This window comes from Phaseolus vulgaris, chromosome 2 (assembly GCF_051622355.1).
Source record: "Phaseolus vulgaris cultivar YP4 chromosome 2, ASM5162235v1, whole genome shotgun sequence".
In the NCBI taxonomy this organism is placed as follows: domain Eukaryota; kingdom Viridiplantae; phylum Streptophyta; class Magnoliopsida; order Fabales; family Fabaceae; genus Phaseolus; species Phaseolus vulgaris.
Window position 1 is genome coordinate 26,738,235 of NC_143499.1, and position 22,284 is coordinate 26,760,518.

The window sequence follows — 22,284 nt, forward strand, 5'->3', positions numbered from 1 at the left end:
GTCAAAAGTGTGTTAGGTGCAAAGGGTGTTAATATATCGGGATCCAAATGAGAAGCAAACACCATTTTTTAAAAATAAGTTCAAAAATAAAAATAGAGAGAAAGCAATATTTACAATTAATGAAAAATTATGGCCTAGCTCGTTCCTTGCATTGAACAAAGTACAAAATTATGTCAGCAGGTACTTCCTTTTAATTCTTTATTAACATATTTGGATTTTATATTAAAATTTAAGGGGTGGGATAATATTTACTTCTATTTTTTTTATTTTCATTTTTCTTAAAACAATGTTTTAAAATTTTGGATAAAAAATGAAGAATAATTAAAATGGATTGAATTGTCTCCTGCCTATACTTATATATATAGGAATTATTTATCAATTTTATCCTTATATTAATATTTATTTTATTGTTTTATTTTTTAACATTTCAATCATTTCATATTTTTTAAGTATTTAATAAATAATTAATTATTTTTATAATTAATTAAAAACCTTTTTTTAGAACTAATATTTTATCATTTTTTAAAAAGTAGTTACCAATTTTAAATTGAATGTGAAGCAGTTTATTAAACATTTTGTACGAGGTGGAGCAGTTTTTTCCTCATATCTTCATCTTTCTTAAAAATCGTAGTTGTTATTCCTTCCTATCATTTAGTTTCTTATTTTTTTCTTTGAAAAAATATGAATGAATGACTTCACAGATGACTCAATCTGTGACTGTGAACGATGAGCAAAACAACTTATTCTTCTTCATTCCAATTACATCCTTCTTCATGGATCACCTATTCTTCTCATCACAAATGTGACATCGAAACTTCTCCAAATTCGTCAATACAATTTTAAGTCTATGATTTTTTACGCAATCTTTCTCGCGCGAGATATTGAAAAAGTTCACTGCATTATGGAGAAATGACTATTATGGAAGATTGAGTCTTCATAACTTGGATTTACAATTGTAACCTGTTGTTTGTCCTGTTTTTCGCAATCAGACCTTTAAAGTCATTGTTTGGGAGCAATGTTGTCTCTTCTTGACATTTTCATTTTTTATTCCTCTTTATCAAATTGTATCTCATTTCCTTTTATTTGTTTGTTCAACTAAATTGAGAATTATTAATAAATATAAGATATTCAATCGTTTTTTTTTCTTTATTGTTATAGTAATATTATTATGACTTTGGAAATACTAATAAAAAAAAATGCAGAGATACAAGCAAATACGTAAGTGCTTGAGCGTATGTGTTTTCACTAGTTTACCATAAACAAAATAGCTTGTGTTAAGTAGGTCTTAACCGTTTATTTTGTTGCTTTTTACTTAATATACACTTTGAAATAAAAACTAATCAACCAATTATCCCACCAAATTAGACATTTATATGGTTTTCATTATTTTTTATTGTTTTATTTGGTTTGTCTTAATCTCTAAATTTAATAATAAACCTAATGAGTGATAATGATTACTGAACAGGTTTATCCAAATCCAATTAGAATGATATGATATTTTGTATAAGCTTCTTAAAAGAGGACAAGTTAGACATAAATTCAGCAAAAACAACAAATAATAAAGTTATAAGTATAAAATTTAAAATAAAAATAGTAATTTATTTGTACTTAGAAGGTGTGGAACGTCAAATCTATCAATCAATTTGTTGATGTTAATGCGCAAAAGCGTTAAGTTCTTGAGATGAGAATTTTTTTGTGGAATATCTATTTGGTTTTGCTTGGGCAGGAAGTTCTCTTCCACCGATCAATATTGGTTCGGTTCTTTGGTTGTCGATCTATGTCTTTTGGGTATTCAATCTCTAGTATGTTATATATAGAAGATTAGATATTCTGATGTTTAAGTTAGAGTTTGAGATATAATAATTATATGATAAACACAAATAAATATGTATTTAGTGTAATGTTGATCAACTATAGCATAAATAGCAGAAAATGAAATTGTAATTGTAACTGCATAATCATGTGAAGTTAAGCATCTTGAACCCTCAATTTTATATTGCTACGTTTGGAAAGAAAAACTAATATCAGTGAAATAATTCAAAAAATAAAGTATACTGTTTTGCTACAACGTTTGTTCTCCCGCAAAATATAAGCAGGAAATTATGTCATGTTACATTGCAAGAAAAGTTTTTCTGATTTCACTTACCTCCCTAGTAACATCAACCTTCATTCTTTCTTTGGGAGATTCCATTGAACAAACAAGTCCAATTTTAAAGAGTGAAACTATACACTTTTCAACTGTTGGAGTAAGATTCTGACTGTTTTGTTCTTCTTCTTGGTTTAGTACAATGGATGGGTCCAGAACCTGTAGAAGATTATCAGGAAGTGAGCTTTCCACAAAGGTATGCAAATGTTGACCATCTTCAAATATTTCATCTATTGGTCTTCTTCCTTTAAGCATCTCCAAAAGAAGAATCCCAAAACTGTACATGTCACCATCTGTAGACACCTCAGAACCCATTCCATACTCCAAGAAAATATAGCAAACATTTTCATACTTTGTTATCAGTGAATATCTATCAAGTTTTCACTAAAAGATAGAGGAATTCAAATTTCAAAGAAGCGTTTGTTCAAGAGTTTAGAACAAACCTGGAGGAACATAGCCGAGAGTACCCTTTATGACAATTGTACTTGTGAGCTGAGAACTGGTACCATTGATTGTTGAGAAAAGCCTTACTAGGCCAAAATCACTGACTTGAGCAATCATGTCATCATCAAGAAGGACATTGCTGGCTTCAAATCACAATGAACGATCAACTGCTCACATTCATAATGAAGATAATGTAAAGCAGAAGCAACATCAATCATGATATTTAATCTTTGATAAAGGTTCAATGTTCTTGAATGTTCTGCACTTAATGTGCTTTGATGCAACCATTGCTCTAAGTTTCCATTTTTCATGTACTAAAAAATCAGAGCTTTAAATTCCTGACATTTGTAGTCTATTCCAGAACAGCATGTTAAAATTGGAACTACATTTCGATGTTTAATATTTTTTAGTGCATTGCATTCAGCGATGAAACTCTTTTGAGATCCTCTTTTTTGAAGGTTCAAGACTTTTATGGCAACAACTCTCTTCTGGCCTAAGAATTCCTTTGTAGACAAAGCTAAAATTCCAAGAGCCTATCAAATTTGTGATTGAGAACCCATTGGTTGCGTTGTGTGGGCTTTGATATGAAACTTTAGGCAGTTGCTGGTGAATCCGAAGATGGTTTCTTATTCCTCATCCGATGGATAGTTAGAATACTTGCAATGATGAGAAGAAAAGCGACTGCGCTAACTATCGTTGCTATCAACATGAATGGATGAAGTTTTGCAAGTTTCTTACCATCGACAGGGCATGGTGGTAGATGCAGTTCTGAAATACCTCCACAGAGATTTTTGTTCCCAGTGACCACTAACGCACTAGCATTTTGAAAGACACCTCCCTGCGGTACCTCACCAACCAACATGTTAAGAGACACATTGAAGTATTGTAAGACAGAAATTTTCTGCAGATCATTAGGAATTGATCCACCCAAGCTGTTTTGTGAGAGGTCTAAACTTCGAAGTCCTTTGAGTGATGCCAAAGAGGGTGGTATGATTCCATTTAAAGAATTCCCTTTCAAATTGAGGTACTACAACACTATGCATTCTCCTATAGATAGAGGAATGTTACAAGACAGATTATTCTCAGACATATCTAAGTAACCAAGGTTTTTAAGGTTTCCCACTTCTACTGGTATGCTACCATTCAACAAGTTTTGTGATAAATCCAAGGAGGTTGTTAGAGAGGAAATACTGAAAAGCTCTACGGGAATGGTTCCTGTAAGGTTGTTTCTTGAAAGTACTAAGTGTTGCAACCTTTGGCAGTTTCCTATATTTGGAGGAATCTTTCCATGTAACATATTTTTTCCACATCCAAGTGAAACAATTGACTTAGGTTCCCAATGAAGGCTCCTATTCCCCCTGATAACTTGTTTCTACCTAACCTCAACTTTTGCATATTCTGAAGCTTACCAAAAGTTGTAGGGATAGTTCCATCTATGGAGTTACCAGTCATGGACAAGAGAACTAAACCAATGAGGTTTCCTATCGCAGAAGGGATTTCTCCTACTATATGATTGCCTCCCTGATATAGTTCGTTGAGTTGCATAGATAAATTGCCCCAAGAATTTGGCAAATGACCTCCAAAATTATTGAAGCCTATATCTATCATTTGCAACTGTCTACAGTTTGTCAATGATTTTAAAATGTCTAAATCATCAGTAGAATTGTCACCTAGATTGTTCCCAGAAAAAGATAGATATCGAAGATCCTGTAACTTGCTCAGACTAGGAACTTGTCCTGTTAAATAGTTATTATCAGCATCAAGAATTGAAAGGAAAGATGCATTGTGATGGAAGGTGGGATTGAACCTATGATTTGGTTGTTAGAAATTAGAAGTTTGTGAAGATTGGGGAGAGTGTGGAAGATGTTGGTGGGAAGAGAGCCATTAAGTTGATTGTTTGTAGCTGAGATTATATTAAGAGATGAGATGTTGTAGAGACAGGTAGGAAATGTGCCTCTCAGTTTGTTGAGGTGAAATGCTATCCATGTCAAGCTTTTGAGACTACATATTTCATGTGGAATAGATCCCTCTAAGTTGTTTCCTTCTACAGAAAGAAGTGTTAGAGATGAAAGATTTCCCATGAATGATGGGATTCCTCCAGTAAACTCGTTATTTGAAAGGATCAAGTGTTGAAGCTTTCGAAGTGAGCCAATTTCTATAGGTATTTTGTGAATAAAATTGTTCCCACCTAGATGTAAAAACTTGAGATTAGTGCAACCTGTCAAGTTTGTAGTGATTTCTCCAACCAATGAATTATTTCCTACAGAAAGGTTATGCAGTTGTGACAATCGCCCCAATTTTGGTGGGATTTCACCATAGAAGTTGATGCTTCTCATATAAGATAGATTACCAATGTATCCCTGCAAGTTTAACTCTGAAACTCTTTGATGCTTTAAATTATGTTGGAGATCCTACATCGACTAAAAATTAAAGCATTTCATAATATATAAGTGGGTGTAAACCTCACTTTATAAACTGATTTTGTAAAGATTGAGTTAGGTTTAAAGTTCATTTTATAATAGATTACATTGATTCCATGCCACTTACAAAAGTGAGTAGAAGTATTCCAAGAGAGAAAGATTCCATGTGTGGATTAGAGAGTATGGATTTTCTGAATTCAAGCAGTGGCATGTGATCAGTCTCATTTTCTGATGCCTGATGCAACCAGTTTTGGGATAATCCATTGTGAGTTTAACGTTAATAGAGAACAAAGAGGTGGACATATATAGACCAAAATGCAAGTAACACGAGAGAAAAATACTTCATTTTGATGAAAATTGGAGGCTGCTTGATGGTGGTATTGCTATTCTTAGATCACTTTATATAAATTGGTAATTGGATGACATAATAGAAGAAGCACCTTTTTTGAATACCATCATTAAAATCATGTCAACCCAACGGAAGAAAAGCTCAAATCAAGAGAATAACCAATTGCCAAATACAGATAATTTGTGTATATGCCAGGAAAATAAATCCAAGAAATAATGAGTTATCCATAACAAACATCCCACGATTCCACACACAAAAGTCTTTCATCATAGCCAATGGGATTTACTAATGGCCATTGCATCTGTTACAGTGCCAAATGGTTAATAAGTAAGAAGAAATTGAACTTTAAAAAGAATGGAAGGTTCCATGGCAGGCCTAGTTATCATAAAGAAATACAAGTTGTAGAAGGTATTAAAGTATTAAACCAACAATAGTAGTTTAAACTCTTAATACAATCACAGGTTTTTCAGAGATACAAATGAGAAAATATATGTACATTTCATTATCTGATCCATCTAATTGCAATGTGTAGAAAAGGTTGACTAGTTTAATGAATATTGTGCTACAAGCAAAGTAATGAACATTGTTAGAACAAGTTTTGACTTCTGAGGAATAGGTTTTTTATGCCTACTAGGAGTTTGTGTAACTTACTCATTGATTAGATTCTTAAAGTATTATCCTGCTTCAGTGTCTTTCATAAAAACTGTGTAAAAATATTTTATATATGAGAATTGTCACCTTCAATTGGTTTACTTATAACACAATTCGATTGAAGGAAAAAAAGAGTAAGAAAACAGACACAAATATGATTTATTTATTCTTATTAAAAAGAACAAGAAAAAATGACAGGTAAATACATTTTTTTAATCTCTCTCATTCTTTTTCTATATTTCTTCGTACCAAACACTTTTATTTATATCATATTTCTCATTTATTTGTATGGATCACTTTATTTTATTTTTTTTATTTCTATCCCGACCAGTTTTCGGTCATCGATCCCAGTAACTAACCTCAGACATCGCGCACCAAGGCCTGATAAGTGGAAGGGGTCACGTAAGCTGGGTCCCAGATGCACCTGTCAGAAGATTAGTGAGACTTCGGGCATCAATAACATAAGACCCCGATGTTGGAGATCGACATCGGTCCTTACCAACAGAAGGAGAGATCAAACATCGGTGGTCTGAACGTCATGTTGAACCACGTAAGGAGGGTCCCAGAACTATCCTAAATCATCAGTTAGAACATTAGATATGAGGGAAGCCTAAGTCACAAAGGATCCATGCACGTGGTGTGTACAACGCATACAGGCGCGACACGTGAAAATAATCATTAGAGGCACTAAGAACCATTAGGGTTAGGGTTCCCAAAGGTAGATGCATGCATGGCACGTGAATACTTAGGGCACCCATAGAAACAGATGGCACTAGAGATTAGGTTATACTTAAAAAAAAATTCAATAAGATTGAGTTATACTTAAAATTTAAGTCTTGATATAAACATAAATATATTTTAAGTCTTGATATAAACATAAATATATTTCAAGTTTGAAACATAGTATTGTATTGTACAAAGCTCGACACTCTAGTATATGTGAACAATAGCTCGGTGCTCGGAAAAGGTAAGAGGCCAACTCGATTGTTGGGCCGAGCTAAGATTTATGTGACTGACCCAATTTTGATGGAAGGGCCCAAAGCGCATGGTAAGGTTGTCGTACGAGATACCCCTTATTTTCGTGCTAGTAGATATATATAATAGTAGTTATTATAATGTTTGTTATTATATTTATTGATATATTGTTGTTGCTACACGTAAATACATGTTGATAGTTGTTGTAAACCCTAAAGAAGATAGGGACGTGCAATTATAACAGAATGTTAGCCTGCGGTTAGCACCTGAAGATGATTGTTGCATGAGTGGTTATAAAAGGGGCATGAGACCCCAGATGAAGGTACGTTGTTTTTGCACACTAAACTGAGTTTTATTGATGCTTTGTGAGCCCTTACTAACTTGTGTGTCGGAGTGCCATCAATAGGTAGGGCGCCCTCTGTCACAATGGAGTCATACTCGAAGCAACTAAGAGAGACGTGACTCCAGACCTAGAAGGAGGTGTGTTCATCCTAGGTCAACCGACGAAGAAGTCAACCGGTAGGAACATTTGGAGCCCACCGTGGGGCACGCTAAAACTTGATCCCATCCACGTCTGCCGTTAAGTTCAAGTTTCGAGATGAAGATGAGAAACACGAGACAAGTACCAACGGGACAAGATGGAGGTATGGCTCCCACACTGCAGCAACTGATGGAGAGCCTAAGGGCTCTCCAGGAGGCCAACGAGCAGTCGAGACAAGAGCAGGAGAGACTACGAGAAGCCAATGAGCGGTCTGTGTTGGAGCAAGAAAGGTTGCGGGAAGAACTGCGCAAAACTCACGAGGAGTTGCACAGGGATCTCCAGCAACATGACCGACGACCCCCAAGAGAACGGGAGGCGAGTTTGCATGAAAGGGACAACGCCGAACTATTCTCTCGGGCTATCATGGATGAAGTAGTGCCCATGCACTACGTGACCCCAAGATCACGTTCATGGGGGTAGAGGATCCAGAGACCCATCTTACAGCGTTCTATGCTCAAATGATCATCTCGAAAGGATCATATGCAATACGGTGTAAGATGTTCATGAGTACTTTTACAGGTACGACAATATAGTGGTTTAGTGGACTCCCAAGTGGCCACATTACTTCGTTTGCGCAATTCGCCAAACTGTTGAGAGAGCAGTTTTATATCAATCGGGTGAAGCCCCTAATGCTATACGGTCTTTTTAGCGTGCGACAAAGGGAGGGGGAGTCATTGCAAGACTATCTGAATCGATTCTGGGCTTTTACTGTGAAGCTCCAAACTCACGACAATAATGTCATGGTATCCGCCTTTGAGCAAGGGGTTGCTTCTGGACCGTTCTGCGATTCTCTGATCAGGAGAGACCAAACGCATGAAGTCCCCATCCATGCCGAGTTAAACACCATATCAGGAGGGTTCTTTGTAAGAGGTAGCACGACCACCAAACGCAAGCGGTACGTGAGGGCTGTGATGTCGTTGGAAACAGGGGATCAAGATGACGCTCCTGAACCCGATCTCTACTTCATAAAGGCCGATTTGGCGGACGTAGTTCCCCACGACAATGACCCAGTAGTGATATCGATCATCACAGTAGGAAGGAGAGTACACCGAGTTCTTATCGATCAAGGAAGCTCGACCGATGTAATGTTCTGGTCAACGTTCGTCAACCTGCGATTGTCCCCCAACCATTTGAGGCCTCATGACGGATGCCTAGTGGGCTTTGCAGGTGACCACGTGAAGGTGTAAGGGTATGTAGACCTAAGGACAACGTTCTCGAACGAGGAGACTGCCAGGACCATTGTCATCAGGTACGTTGTGGTTAATACTCCTTCTGCCTATAACTTGCTTTTGAGGAGACCCTCTATAAACAGGTTGGGTGTAGTAGCTTCAACAAAGCACATGAAGATGAGGCTACCGTCCGAGGAGGGGAAGGTGATCACGATTAGGTCGAACCAGAAAGCTGCTCGAAAGTGTTATGAGAGCAGCCTGAAGAACAGAAAGAGGTTGAACTCAACCTCCTTTGTGCATGAGGGGAAGGTGGATGAGGTGCTGGAGACCGAGGCCGGCAACCGATAGTGACCTGCACCTACTGGCAAGGTTCAGGAGCAGGAGATTGACGGAAAAATGTTCAAGCTCGGTGCCTCGATAGATCAAAGGTTACAGGATCAAATAGCCGAGGTGATAGTCCGGAAAGTGCATTTGCGTGGTCCTCAGCAGATATGTCGAGGATAGATCCCGATTTTCTTTGTCACAGGTTGACCATGGACACGAGGGTCAGGCTCGTGGTTCAAAGGAGGAGGAAGTTTAATGAAGAAAGACGCTTGATCATAAGGGCGGAAACTCAAAAGTTATTGAATGCTAACCACATCAGGGAAATCCAGTATCCTAAGTGGCTAGCAAATGTGGTGCTGGTACAGAAGTCCAATGGAAAGTGGAGGATGTGCGTCGATTTTACCAACCTAAAAAAATTCTGCCCCAATAACTCCTACCTGTTGCTGAATATCGACTTTTTGGTAGACAGCGCCTCAGGTTGTCGCCTGCTGAGATTTCTTGATGGAGATCAAGATCAAGAAGAGAAAGAAGCCGAAGATGAAGATGCTCAGAGGATTATCAGCTCATCATCTTTTTTACCTCAAAGGATTACAAGGAGCAAATTTAAAGAATTAGGAAGTAGTGGTCAAATGTTTTCTCTTTTTGTAGTATCTTTTGTATAAAATTTAAAAATGCTTAATATAGTGTTTAGGAAGGTGCTAAGAGGGAAATCTAAAGATACCTCTTGTGTAAAGCATCTTTAGATATTAGCTTTAGAAAATTCTAGAAAGGTATTCCTTCCTCCTTACCTTTAGGCGCTAGAAGTGGAAGAGTTACGAGGGAACCTTAGTTAGCTTCTTTTGTAAGCCTCTTGTACTTTCATGACCGGTCTTTCTCCTATATAACGAGGGCTTGAGTCTTTCTAATACAGATTTGATATTTTGAGTTTAGAAATTCTCCCAAATTGGTGAGTGATTGAGAGACTTGTGTCTTCTCTTATTCTAGTCTTATCTTGAGAGCAATCTTGGAACCTCAAGTGGCAGCATCTACACTCATCTTGAAGCTTTGCATCCTTAAAGTGACGTGTTCCTCTCCAAGGACTCCAAACACATAAGTTCTCTTCTCCTTTCCATCTTATTCATCCATTTCCATTCCCAAATAAACTCTAAAACATCTCTTAGGCATTTCTAGTCTTTGTATTCGGTTCATTTGCATCTTTTCTTACTTTTGTTTGGTTCATTTGATTCCTAGCATGTTTTGTTCGGTTCATTTGAGTTCTTGACTGTTTTAATCGGTTCATTTGCCTTCTTGTTCAATCTTATCGGTTCATTTGACAAGAAATGGGTTTCCAAATGAGTTTTGGCTTGGTTGCTTATGATTTGGTGAGTTCTTGAATGAAAGAACATTGATCCAATTCTAGAAAAGTGCCTAATCATATTCAAACTCAAGTTGAATCCTTAACATGTCCATGAAACATCTCTATCTTGTTATTGGAATCATATAATTTCTTGACGTGCTCTCGGGTTACAACCAGATTCAGATGCATCCCAACGATGAAAGTAAAATCGCGTTCATGACAGAATTTGCTAGTTACTGCTACTAGGTCATGCCTTTTGGCCTTAAGAATGTTGGTGCCACCTACCAACGCTTGATGGATAGGATTCTCGCCCCCTACTCGGGTGAACGATGCAGGCCTATGTAGATGACATGGTCGTCACCTCTGTCGAGAAGGAACAGCACATGGTCTATCTGGAAGAGCTGTTCGCAACCATTGCTAAGTATAACTTGAAGTTGAACCCCGAGAAGTGTGTGTTTGGGGTAGAGGCTGGGAAGTTCCTTGGATTTTTGTTGACTGGGAGGGGCATAGAGGCCAACCCAGACAAATGTGCAACCATTATAGAGATGAGGAGCCCCGCCACGGTAAAGGAGGTCCAATAGTTAACAGGACGTATGGCGGCCCTCTCACGTTTTCTATCAGCAAGCGGAGATAAGGGTTACCCTATTTCCAGTGCCTAAAGAAAAATAATTGATTCGTATGGACCTCCGAGTGCGAGGAGGCTTTTGTAGAGTTGAAAGAGTATCTGGCCAACCCTCTTGTCCTCGGGAAGCCAGTAGTTGGTATTCCCCTGCGCTTGTACTTCACCATCACAGATCGAGCAATTAGCTCGGTAATAGTATAAGACCAGGAACAGGTCCAGAGACCAATCTATTTTGTTAGCAAGGTGTTGCAGGGACCAAAGGAGCGCTACCAAACAATTGAGAAGGCGGCGCTGGCGGTAGTGTTCACAGCTCAGAGGTTGTAGCATTATTTTCAAAGTTTTACCGTGATAGTGATGATTGACCTCCCTATCTGTAAAGTTTTGCAAAAACCCAACATTGTGGGTCGAATGGTGCGATGGTCAGTGGAACTGCCCGAGTTCGATATCTATTATGAATTGAGAGGGCCGATAAAATGGCAGGTCTGCGCATATTTTGTGGTGGAATTGGTATCGGAGGGTACTCATTCCAATCCAGGAGATTTCCAATGGATCTTTTCGGTAGACAGGTCCTCCAACCAGAAGGGTAGCGGTGTTAATGTCGTTTTGAAGGGTCCAGTGGATTATTGATTGAACAATCCTTGAAATTTGCATTTAAGGCTAGCAATAACCAGGCCGAGTGTGAAGCTCTGATAGCAGAAATGTTGCTAGCTTAGGAGTTGGGAGCTAGAAGTTTACTGGTAAAGAACGATTTGTTACTTGTTACTAAACGGGTGACCGGCACGTACCAAGCCAAAGACTTGCAGTTGGCTGCATACCACCAGTTTGTCATGATTCTGATGAAAGCTTTCACCATGTTTGAACTCGTCCATGTGCTAAGGGAGCAAAATTCCAGGTTGATCTGTTGGCCAAGTTGGCAAGCTCGGGGAAGGGAAATCGGCAAAGGTCGGTGATACCGGAGACTCTGAAGTCTCCGAGAACAGCAGGGGAGAATCCCCCAAAGGCAGGCCAAGCGGAGATCTTGGATATATGGCCTAATGATATGATTCCAATAACATGATAGAGATATTATATGGACATGTTATGGATTCAACAAGAGTTGGAATAAGATTAGGCACTTTCTAAGAATTCGATCAATGTTCTTAACATTCAAGAACTCACCAAATCACAAGTAACGAAGCCAAACTTATATAGAAACCCATAATATGGCAAATGAACTGATTAAAACAAGCTAGAATGCAAATGAACTGATTAAAACACAAGGAAACTCAAATGAACCGATTATAACACAAGGAAACTCAAACACAATCACAAGAACAGCAAGCTAGAAGAAACTACCGAACAAAAACACAAAATAAGCAAGTTCTACCGATTGAAATGACTAGAAACATCAAAGACATGTTTTAGAGTTTGTTTTAGAATGGAAATGGATGAAGAAGATGAAAAGTGTTAGAATATATGGCTTTAAACTAGAGGGGGTGAATTGTTTAAAGAGAGTTTTCGCAATCTATTGAGTCTTGAATGAAAATACTTCACAAATACCTTGATTAAGAAATCAGTTTTTCAAAACACAAAGCACAGCACTGGGAAAACAATCGGTTGTTTCGCAGAAACAATCAGTTGTTTATACCAGTAAACAAATATCAAAACTGAATTCTAAAGAGTTAAGGATAGAGAAAAAGTACACGGATGTTTATACTGGTCCACTCCAAACCCAGAGCTACATCCAGTCTTCTCAGAAACCCTGAGGAAATCCACTAAGCAATCACAACCTGATCACTTACACCACAACCAAGAAAGTGATCTTGAACACCTCAAGACACACACTCTTCTTGGCCAACACACCAACACTAAGATTGCTGATCTTGATCCCCTCAAGAACACACAGCCAATCTCAGCAAACACAGAAACGAAAACTTGTTTCACAGAGTACAAGGATTACACTTGTTACAGAAGATAATCTGAAATCAATACAAGCAAAATCCTATTCCACAAACTTTGATCAATCACAAACTTTCAGTAATCTCAGCTCTTTGAAAAACTCAAAAACTCTTAGCAAAAACTTGTCAAAGATTAATTCTCAAATATGTTTTTCTAAATATATTCAAAGATGTAGTTTGTTATCAAATCTTAACAAACTCTTAAATTGCATTAAAAGATTGGTCAAAGAATTTAATGACTGGAGCGTAAGCAGTTAAATCATTTAAAGCTCAGTCAAAGATAAAGCAGTTTTTATGTTATGGTCCCAAAACAAACAATCGGTTGTTTCCTCGAATTAATCGGTTGATTTGGTTCTAACAATTCAACCATTTGAAAAACAGTTTTCAATCTTTTCTTAAAACATCTAAGTATAAACAATCGGTTGTTTCGACAAAACAATCGGTTGTTTTAACTTAGTTTGAAAACATTTTACTTTCACAAAGATTGAGAATGCCTATGCTTTAGATTCGATCAAAGGGTGGATTACAACACTCAAACTACCTCAGAACTATACTAAACCAGCACAGCAACAGCAAGCACAGCCAAGGCTTCAGCATCCTTCAAAGGGTTTGGATTCTTCAAAGCTTGAACATCAGTTGGTTCAGCAAAAAGAACTAGGAAACTTATGTGGTTGTAGCTCTTGGAGATGTGCACGCCACTTGAAGGATGAAAGGCTTCAAGATGAGTGTAGTTGCCGCCACTTGAGAGTCCAAGAATGCACTCAAGATAAAACTAGAAGAGAAGAAGACACAAGTCTCTCTCAATTCACTCACCAATTTGGGAGAGGTTCTTTACTCAAAATATCAATTCTATTATTTCAAGGACTCAAGCCCTCCTTTTATAGAAGAAAGGACTGGTCATTATTTACAAAGAAGCTTACAAGAGAAGCTTTCCAAGGTTGCCTAATAACTCTTCCACTTCTAGCGCCTAAAATAGAGAGTGAAGGGGCACCTTCTAGACTTTTCCTAAAGCTAACGCCTATAGATGCTTTTACACAAGAGGTGTCTTAGGTTTCCCTCTTTATCACCTTCCTAAACACTATTCTATATTATTTACAAATTTATACAAAAGAAACTATAAAGAGAGATATTAATTGGAGCTCATTCTTGAATGCTTGTAGTCTTCTTTTGGCTTTAGGCTTGGTCCTCTCTTTATTTTAGTTCTTCTTTAATTTTTTAGAAGACTAGAAGGAAGAACTTTAAATGTTTGGGTGGATGGCCTTTTCCTCCATTAGTAAAATCCTCTCTTACTTGATCTTTATCACCTAAGGGTGGAAGAAGTCATCGGTCATTGACCCAGGAGACATTGAAGGTCCCCAGGGTAGTGATGTGCCAGGTACAAGAAGGCGAGGTAATGGCTACCTCACAGGGTGGCACAACGGAGACCTGGATCACCCCGTATCAGCGGTATTTAGCAGATGGTTTACTTCCAGTTGAGCCCACGGAAGCAAAGATGGTTAAGAAGAATGCAGGGAAGTATACTTTGATTAACGACATGTTGTTTCGTCACGGCTACGCTCATCTCGCCCTTTCTTGTATAAGCGAAGATCAATGTGTTAGTGTAATGGCAGAATTACATGAAGGTATATGTGGAAGTCACATAGGCGGTTGAGCACTCGCGTTAAAAGTCATCCGAGCTGGATACTGTTGGCCAACAGTTAAGGAAGACTGCAGAGGGTATGCCCAGCAGTGTGAGCAATGTCAGAGGCATGCTGACTGGCACCATGCACCTGCAGAAGAGTTGCGGTCGATTTACAGCCCGTGGCCGTTCCATACCTAGGGAATAGACATTATTGGTCATTTCCCTTTGGCAACACGCCAAATGAAGTATCTTGTGGTAGCCATCAAATACTTCACAAAGTGGACCAAAGCCAAACCTGTCGCACATATCACCACACACAAGGTACAACACTCTGTATGGAAGAACATAGTGTGTCTCTTTGGAATCCCTAGACACTTGGTGTCCGACAATGGGACACAGTTCGTCAGTCAACAATTGGGCAAGTTGTGTTCCGAGCTTGGGATAAAGCAGATATTCGTCTTTGTGGAGCACCCCCAAACAAATGGTCAGGTGGAATCGGCTAACAGGGTCTTACTCAGGGGTTTAAAAAGAAGATTAGAGAAGGTAAAGGGAATGTGGGCGGAGGAAGTTCCCCAGATTCTATGGGCCTACCATACTACACCGCAATCGACTACCAAGGAGACTCCTTTTAGTATGGTGTATGGGGCAGATGACATGTTTCCTGTAGAAATCCAAGAGAACTCTCCCCGTTTCCAGAATTTCATTACTGAAGAATCCAATGAAGGAAGAAAGGTAAACCTAGACTTGTTAGATGAAGTCCGAGAACAGGCCCACATCAAATCAGAGGTGCTGAAAAGAAGGATTAAGCTGACAAAGGACCAAGGTCAGGCCTGGGCAGTTCCGGGTAGCTGGCTTGGTGGTGTGATAAGCTCATCCTTACCAATTGTAGAATAAGTTGTCTCCTAAGTGGACAGGACCTTTCCGGGTAGTTGAGGTGCTCGGGAATGGCACTTACAGGTTAAAAACCCTAGAGGGGGGACCTATCCCAAGGACATGGAACGCTGCCAACCTCAAATTTTACTTCAGTTGATGTATCTGATGCTTGTTGATGAACAATGTGATGTAAGCTCTTTTTTCCTAAAGAGAGTTTTTTTCCCCGATATAAAAAGGTATTTATGATGCATCGTTGCTTTCTTTTATGTGTGATATATGTTGTTCAGCGACCTTCCTTGGAAATTTTTCCAAGTAGAAGTCCTAGGTGTGGATAAATACCACTGCCAGGTAAGTCGACCGAAGTCGCCTTGTAGGTAAAATTGGTGCCCCATCCTAATCAACACAATCGGGTTAACTCGATGTGAGAGCGTTCACCCGAGCTTAAATGCTTTGTGGGATGAGTAAGGGCGCGTAGATGTTTAAACACATTCAGGTTAACTCGGTGTGATAATGTTCACTTGAGCTTAAATGCTCTGTGGCATTGCCTATTTTTGTGGATTACTCACCCTGACCAACACAGTCGGGTTAACTCGGTGTGAGAGAGTTCACCCGAGCTTAAACGCTTTGTGGGATGAGTAATGGTGTGTAGATGTTTAAACACAGTCGGGTTAATTTGGTGTGAGAGCGTTCACCCGAGCTTAAACGCTATGTGAGATGAATAATAGCGCGTAGGTAATTCATCCGGATCAACATGGTCGGGTTAACTCGGCACGAGAGTGCTCTCCCAAGCTTAAACGCACTGTGGGATGAATACTAGTTACGCAGATTGATCATCCAATGCAGTACAAAATAAGAAGGACTGATTTGATGTGAGAGTGTTCACCCAAGTCTAGACATTCTGTGGGGTCGAAGTTGTATGAGCAATTCACCCCGATCTAACCAGTAATAAGTGAAATAAGTCGACGTGAGAGTGTTCACCCGAGCTCAAATACTGGGTGGAGTAAGTGTGCAGGGAAGAGAGAGCTCACTCAAGATGGTGGGGTAGACTCGAATTCGACTTCTTGTAGAATGAAGTTATCCTGCCTAAATATTTTTTTCGCTCGCATGAAGGGCGGCAAAAGGTTATGACGACAAGGTCACACCCTTGTTAGAAAGGGTCGTACTCAGTAAGTCGAGGTAGGTGATTTTCTCCTAGTACAATTGGGCATGCTAAGGTGGAGTGTTGTTCCGTGATGTTTAAACCTAGTTTGAGATTAGTCTTTTGTTTAAGTTAAAGCTCTTTTACGTATATATGGTAGTCATTACGCTTGTGCAAACCGATGTTAGCCAAACCTAGTACAGTTGCAATAAATAAGTTGTGTTATGGCAAGTATGCAAGGGGTAGGGAGACATAAATATATAAAGAGCAACGAAACCATAAAATTAAAAGCAAAATTCAGAAGAATGAATAGTTTATAATTACAAGATGTTAAGTAATGTATTTTTTTCTATCACTTGTCCATCCACCACTTGTTTGCCTGGATCAAGCTGGGAGAGGTCCAAGTCTGGGTAAAGGTTGGAAGCTTGCCCATTGGCTACCTCAAACCCCGTTAGTAAGGCTTTTGGGTCCAGAACAGGGGAAACCCGTCAAAAGGGTCGGGGTGTTTTTGCGCTCAGTAGACTCTTTGCCTGACCAAGCTCAGCTCGAGCCTGGGGCCTTGTTTACAGAGCTCGACACTCTAGTATATGTGAACAATAGCTCGGTGCTCGGAAAAGGTAAGAGGTCAACTCGACTGTTGGGTCGAGCTAAGATTTATGTGACTGGCCCAATTTCGATGGAAGGCCCAAAGCGCATGGTAAGGTTGTCGTACGAGATACCCCTTATTTTCGCACTAGTAGATATATATAATAGTAGTTATTATAATGTTTGTTATTATATTTGTTGATATATTGTTGTTGCTACACGTAAATACTAGTTGATAGTTTTTGTTAACCCTAAAGAAGATAGGGACGTGCATTTATAACAGAATGTTAGCTTGCGATTAGCACCTGAAGATGATTGGTGTACGTGGTAGGCCGTTTTTTTCTGTTAGAGATAAAAGATAAATGTGCTTAGTATATTTGTAGTTAAGATTTTATTCTCTCAAGCGAGAAACTGTTGCATGTGTGGTTATAAAAGGGGCCTGAGACCCAGATGAAGGTATGTTGTTTTTGCACACTAAATAGAGTTTTATTGTTGCTTTGTGAGCCCTTACTGACTTGAGCATCGGAGTGTCATCAACAGGTAGGGCGTCCTCTATCACAACGGAGCCATACTCGAAGCAGATAAGAGAGACGTGACTCCAGAACCAGAAGGAGGTGCATTCATCCTAGGTCAACCGGCGAAGAAGTCAACCGACAGGAACAAGTATTGTAAGATCAATTTATCTATTTTAAATGTTAGGATTTTATCATAATTTTGTTCTTAAAATATGTTTCGGTGAATTGAAGAAATAATAAGTATATAAACTATCATTGATCTTAACTCTTAACGATGTGAGACTATATTACACATATACAACTAGTTAGAGGAATTCTTTTCGGAAAAACTTGTTCTGCAATTCTGTTTAAGAAATCTTATTTTAAAAATTCTGGATAGCTTGTTGAGAGGGATTTCCGCAACAAATAACCCAAAAATCACTTTTACGGGTAAAATATCATTTTAAAAATTAGGTGTGCCTTCCCATAACTCAGTTCAAATCACCTATTGGCCTTCTTCATGATGACCATTCTATCAATGAATGAGGGCCATTGCAGTTCATGGATTTTATTAAAGTTAAGTTAACGTGACGTATAAAACCAGCAAAGGCTATAGGAAGATTGTAGGTGCAAAAGGTATGAAAATATAAAGTGTGTGTCACACTCAAAACACAGAAAATAAAATAGCCTTCAATAGATATCATTGCTACCTCTATTGTAATGTCACCACAATATTGTGTCCTAAATGAAAGTAACATATATTATCGATTATTAATTTTGATTTCTTTTCACAGATAAACCCTTTTCTTTTTCTGCAAATAAACCGTCTGGACATTACTCTAGCACTGATGGAAAGGTGTTGGAGTTGATAGTTGAAAGAAGGTTGAATTCGTGCATCCTTCAATAAGTGAAGAAATACATGTAAATGCTATTCAATTTATTGTGTTACTCTTGTTTGTTTACACTTTTATTTCATGTTCCAAAGGATTAATTATTATCATGGTGTGAATGGTGTAACATTATTGATGTTAAAAATATTTATTTAATTAATTAAAAAATTACTACTTTTTAATTTTAATTAAAACAAGAAAATGTATTATGGGTTACAAAATTACATTTCTAACATATAGTTACTAAAGATAATAATTATCTAAAGTATTAAAAATAACATATTAGAATTGTTTTTTTCTATTGTTGTTTAATAATATAAAAGGTAATCATAGACTATTTTTAAACCCAACATCACTTAAAACAAGTTGAGTAGGGAGTGAGCATTTTCTAGGAAGACATCATATGGAGCATGTTTATTTTCTACTCATACCACAAATATATGCAAAATAAAATATACAAAGCACAAAAGCTTTTGCAAATCTCTACCAATTATTTTAATAAACTTCATACACAATTACAAACAATTAAGACTTAAATTTATGACTCGAATTAAATGCAAGTTACTTAAGAAGTGGTTAATTATTTGAGCATTTCTCAAAAAAAAAAATATTGGTGGTCATTTTTATTGATAATATCAATAACATTTTAGTTCATAAAAAAATAATATATATTCACTATCCAAATTTATTTGTGTTGAGAAGATGTCAAATAGTTTGACTTATGATTATTTTAGTATATTAGTCGAAACTAACTTAGTATTACTTACTTGATAGTTACTTATCTAATTAAGTCATTATCTTTCATCACTAAATTGTAATTTTTTTCCCACAATTTCCAAACACATAATTCATGCATTAACATGATCATAACTAATTAATCACAAAAAAAGTTTAAGACTTTTCCTAAATTCAACTAATATTTTATAATAATACATCAATTTTTAATTTATATATACAAAATACATAACACATTGTCATAACAATTATTTAACTTAACTTATACACATAATCCAAACAAATATTAAAAAATAATTAAAAGAATACAAAATATATATATATATATATATAATTACTTATAATCTATTTTGTTTGATTAAACTTATTTATTTTTGTATTATTTCTTCACTTTTATTTTTTCATCATCTAAATATTTGAGTAAATATTACGATAACATATTTTTTTTAAATATTATACGTAAAATAAATAAAAAATAAAAAAAACAACTTTAAGTAAATAATTGAACGTAAACCAATATATCATTCAAATAAATTAAATAGCATAGCTATGAATAAAATAAAGTATAAAAAATAAGTATATTAATAAAAGAAGGTAAAAAAAAGACACTGCACTAATGAAAGTAAATTCAATAAAAAAAATAAAACTAATATATTACTGAACGTAAAATAAATACTGAAAACATAAAAAAAATGTCAACATATTACAATAAATAAAAAAATTAATATATAATTAAAAGAAATTAAATAATAAAAAATATATTTTCGTAAATAAATTAAATAACGGAAAAAAAAAATAGAAGTGAACCGTCTATTTCGAGAAATAAATAAAATAATATAAAAAAAGTAAGTTTACAACTCAATATAAATAAAATATTATTTAAATATATACATATATATAATATAGTTTTACAATATTAAAACAGAAAGGGAAGAAGATAATATAAATTTTAAAATTAATAACATATTCTTTTACCTATATTTTGAGAGGAAGGAGTACATAAAAAACAATTGAGGAATAGAGTATAAGAGAAGGAAAAAACTATTTTGACAACCAACATTTAATCTTATTTTCATTTAATATTTTTCTATATTAATAAAATATTAAATTGTTATAAAATATTAATAAAAGTGGTTGTAAGATAAGAATATAAACTTTTGATAGATGTCAAAGTCTTAGTTCCCAATAATATAAAGAATTGAACGAGAGAAAAAAATTGCTATTTATAGAATTTTTTAATATTATTTTTATTATTTCAAATTATGAAAGAATTTTCTGGAAGAAAAAGACTTCTGTTATTTTTTTCAGATGTAAAATTTTATTTTATTATTAAAATAATTGTCTGATAAAATATTTTTCCAACTACTGCAGTATATTTTTAAGAGTTTCTCATAAAATCTTGACTGAAAAAGTGTTATTTTAAAAAAAAAACTATATTTTTGGTCTTAAATCCTTAAATTAAAACGTGAATAGTAAGATTGTGTGTTTTCCATGACATAGATCCAAATGTATGTGAGCATAAGTTAGAATATTAATTTAGGTATTAAAGAAATAAAGTGCGATGTTACAGTTGAAAAAGAATAAAGAAGAAAGAGGAAGAAACCTGGGGTTGGGAAAATTAAGAAAAAATGCGATACGCACTAATGAGCCAGGATTTTAGGTTTTGGGGGGCCAAGACAACATGCTTGCTTCACAATTTCACATCAATCAAGGTATCATATTCTCCTCCTTATTCATGTCTTCACAAATTTCACAATCCTAAATTTTGGTAATTGGTTTTGTAAATGTCAGACATGAGTTAAATGGACATCCACCACTTGGTTGAGGAGTGGGGTGAAAGTCCTTTAGTCAACTTTCAAACCGAATCATAATATCAAGTGGCAAGTGGAGTTGGACCAAAATGGAAACAAAGACACCTTATCATTTATGTGTAAATCTAGATTATGGGATGTCAAATTAAGGAAACAAAATCCATCAATCACAAATTTTTATTACCTAATGCAAAAAAAAAAAAAAACACAACATATCTACTATTTGGGAGTTTGGAGATGATGAATGAATTTATTATTATCGAATATCGAATAGTAAATGATAATATAGATATAGTCGAGAACTCAAGACAACTCAAAAATATCCAAAAATTAAACAATACGTAAAATCTTGTCTACAAATTCAACTCTATTTAAGTGTTTAAGTATATTTTTAAGTATCTCATCCACATTAACAATTTATAAACTTAACCGAACGGTTAATGAGATTTCTAGGAGTTATTCAATTTTGTAAGAAAAATAATTAAAATTTATTAAAATATTATATATAAAAAATATATATATTAATTATTTATTAGCTTTAATATTTAACACGTAACAGTGACTTCAACATCCGAGTGTCACACCACCTGATCCAGTGGATCTTGGCAAGAATAACTATAATCACAAAATATAATGAATTTGGGAGCAGTTCTGTGAAATTTAATCAATTGCATATATTTTTCTACTTATTTCTATTTGATTCAGTATCAAAAGAATTATATAAGTGCTACGTCATCACAATATTTCTGAAATATAAAATATTGAAAAGTCGTTTTTTGGACTTGGGCGTATCTGAATTGTTAATTGGTGTAAAATATTTAAAAAGTCAATTATAGATTGAAACAACCCTAAAATAAATCCACCCTTCCATCAAAAATTGATTTGCATTATAATAATGACGAATGTCTTACACGGTTTCCATCCCAATTGGTTCTATGAGTTTAACTATTGTTGGATACCAAACATAGTCTCAAACTATGAAATAAATATCCTTTATTTTGAAAGAGATGTGCCTCAGTATAATTCAAAAATCCAATTAAAAAATCATACATTTTAGAGAACTTGTATTGAATAAAAAATCCAAAAGGCAACTTTTGTCCTATTTGATCTCTTCAATAATTCACTCCATTTTAATACATTTAATATTTATATATTTAATACACTTATATTCCGCATGTGAAAGAGTTTAATTATCAATCAATAAAAAAATTATCTAAGTATAA

At 35.9% G+C, this 22,284-nt stretch overlaps 1 pseudogene; it reads right to left on the reverse strand.

Annotated features, from left to right (window-relative positions):
- Positions 1-2,069: 2,069 nt before the first annotated feature.
- On the reverse strand, positions 2,070-5,356 carry LOC137809670 (uncharacterized; annotated as a pseudogene).
- Positions 5,357-22,284: the final 16,928 nt, after the last annotated feature.